We start from the raw sequence: 3,248 nt of genomic DNA, 5'->3' as shown, positions 1-3,248 counted from the left end.
ATGAACTGAAAGGAAGTTGAGAATGAAATTCAAATAGACAGTTTACTTCTGACAGATGGTGTTGTTTAAGAGGGATTAATTCTTGAGAATTTGGGATTTCCCTGAGTTTGTAAAACTATACTTTGGGAATCTAGAAATTGCCAACAATATTAAATGGAGGTGACCTTTATGTACATTGACTTCTGTTCCTAGCAGTTGTGGGATTTGTTGAAAATTGTAACCTGTTACACTTTGAAATAATTAGTTAGTAGTGTAACTAATTTCACCCTGAAAGAATTTGTGACCTGGAAAGTAATTATTTAGTCACTCCTGATGGAACCTAGCTTAGATTTTGAACTACATTGTAGCAGAATCCCTCCTTTCTGAACTTACATGATTAGTACCCCATCATGTTTTAGTAATTTATTATTTTATATACAAAATAGCCATTTTCCACTTTCTCAGTATTCCTTGATTTTGAAAAAGTTTTATCAAACTAAAATTACTTTTCCACAGAGATTGATATTTGTTTCAGAATGTTAAGAAATTTTCTTCATAGTTTTTTTCATAACATTTATTACTTCCTTATTTCTTAGACTATAAATAAAAGGATTTAATAAAGGAATTACTAGAGTATAAAAAACAGCAACGGATATATCATTATCCTCTTCTTTAATTGAACTTGGTCGAACGTACTCAAAGAGAAGAGAACCATAGAACATTGAGACAGACAGAAAGTGGGATGCACATGTAGATAAGGCTTTGCCTCTTCCTTCTTTGGATTTCATTTTGAAAATCGTGAAAAGGATGCAGAGATAAGAGATCAAAACTATGGAAATAGTGAAGACTTGAACTAACCCTGAAAAGATAAATATCTTTTATTCATTGATATAAGGGTCAGCACAGGAGAGTCTGTATAATGGAAGAACATCACAATAAAAGTGATTGATTTGATGAGACCCACAGAAAGTTAACCTAAACAGAAGCCCTACATGAATCATGGAATTCAGGTTTCCAGCGATGTATGCCCCTGTGGTCATCTGAATGCAGAGTTTCCTGGACATCACGGTATGGTACTGCAGTGGGTGGCCTATGGCCACATAGCGGTCATAGGCCATGGCCGCCAGGAGAAAGCAGTCTGCAGTTTCAGCAACGCAGAGAAAATAAAATTGTGCCATGCATTCATTAAGGGAAATCATTCTGTCCTCAGAAAAGAAGTTCTCTAACATCTTGGGGGTGACGGCACAGGAACAACAGGAATCCATCAGAGCCAGGTTGCCCAGAAAGACGTACATTGGTGTGTGAAGACGCCGCTCCTTAAAAATCAGTGCCACCAAACCAAGATTCCCCACCATGGTGATCAGATAGATGGCCAAGAACACCACAAACAGAAGGGTCTTCAGCTCTGGGTGATCTGTAAATCCTGTGAGGATAAACTCAGTTGTCAAGGAATGGTTATCCTCAATCATTTCTGCCTTCTCTGCTGAGATAGGAATTATGGAGATGTAAGATTCTAGTTTAGAGTATATGTAATTTTCTCTTCAAATTTTTCGTTTTATAAGAAGGATAGAATCTTCTTCACCCTTACCCTGCTGTCTCTAGGATACAGGAACACATGCAGTAACATTCATTCCCCTAAAACGTTGTCTTTATGACCTCTACTCTGAAACTCAGGATTTCCAAGAATATTTTGATAATTCCAGGCAGGTTGCTTACAGTGGAAGAGGTTGGTGTCTATGAATTTATGCAAGAAAAGTTTACAAATGTAGTGTGCCCATGTTTTCTTAAGTGTTGGTAAATAATTTCAGTGTTAATCTATTAAAAATCCTTAAAATAAACTTAAAATCAAGTTTCACACACACACTTATATATTTTAACTGAACAAGAAGTTTTCAGTGCTCTCCCCGTAGAGTGAATGTTTGGAAAGAGCACACAACAGAAGTGTTAAATTTATATCTCAGGAACTGCATGGAGATCACTAAGGATTAAGGAGAGGGCCATCGTCTTTAAAGAAAACTACCTGGAATTCTAAGGAAATAAATATACATACATACTTACCTCTCTTGTTCCTTTTCAACTGTCACACCCATCACCATAATCACTGAAACTTTGTCAATGCCATTTTTCCTGTTGATTTTTACCCAGATATCTATATCATTTTCCTCTTTATGTAAAGCATAGCTTGCATATAATATTACTTAATAAAAATTTAACTAAATGCCCTGGACAACACTGAGCTCCATTTTCTGAAGCCTCGAGCATATTTTGTATACCCAATACAATCTAGAATCACTTTTGTATAATCTACATGGCTTTGCTTTTTTTTTTCCATATGTGCAGGCACAGTTTCCTTATTAGAATTGGAGGCATTTGAGGTGAGCTGTGACTTACACTTCTTACAAGAGTTGTGCAAGCCATAGAGGAAAAGTGTTATTGATTCCAGTCTTACCTCCACCCCAAAAGCCTGGGATGGGTGAACTTGTTTTCAGTCTCCTACCAATGGTCCTTAGTGACCTCTTTGGTTTCTGAAAATTGAGATCGTTAATTTTGAAGAAGAGTCTACAAAGGAAATTATTCAAATTTCATCATTTAAAATATTTGATTATCATTCTTTTATCTGAATTGACTCATCTACTATTATTTTATTTCCTAAGAAAATTATATAAGATTTTCTGAAGTATATCAGAGCAGGTTAAAAGCTAATAAAAGTAAGCTTGCCTTTATACTTTAGTTTTCTAACACAGAAGAAGAGCAAACCCTTTAAATCTCAGTATGGTTTTTGAGAGCAAAGTTTATTTTCTTTTAAAAGGCTATCTTCTGTCATTATGTAGTGATCCCTTAGGATATATTGACTGATGTGTCTCATCATGTACTTCTATGGTCACACTAGGTTCATTTTTCCATATTAAAAACATCAACATAAAGGCACATGCTGAAAATTGTGTTCATTTGTTTTAAAATATGTAATATCAGCCACTTAGTTATTCAATTATGTTAGAAATAACTTTCAATGCATGTGCCTGAATTATTGAACAGAATTACTCTGTGTTCATACCTGTATATTTTGACATTCTTCCTTATTATTAGAAAAGATGAGCATGAATTGCAGTGAATTTTCTCATCCTAGTTTCTCATAGCCTTCAGTTTTGAGAAGAGAGAGAAAGATACGTAAGAAGTTGAAATATAAGAACAATGAAAAAATACTAAATAATTCAGATAAATATTTGTGGATGCTAATATTAAAAGTAACAATAAATTAGAATACTTTC

General features: G+C 34.5%; 1 pseudogene; it reads right to left on the bottom strand.

Annotated features, from left to right (window-relative positions):
• Positions 1–470: 470 nt before the first annotated feature.
• Positions 471–1,448, bottom strand: LOC106824249 (olfactory receptor 5K1-like; annotated as a pseudogene).
• Between the last annotated feature and the right edge of the window lie 1,800 nt (positions 1,449–3,248).

The sequence above is a fragment of the Equus asinus genome, chromosome 5 (genome assembly GCF_041296235.1).
Source record: "Equus asinus isolate D_3611 breed Donkey chromosome 5, EquAss-T2T_v2, whole genome shotgun sequence".
Taxonomy (NCBI): Eukaryota; Metazoa; Chordata; class Mammalia; order Perissodactyla; family Equidae; genus Equus; species Equus asinus.
This window is presented reverse-complemented; position numbering and strand designations above follow the sequence as displayed.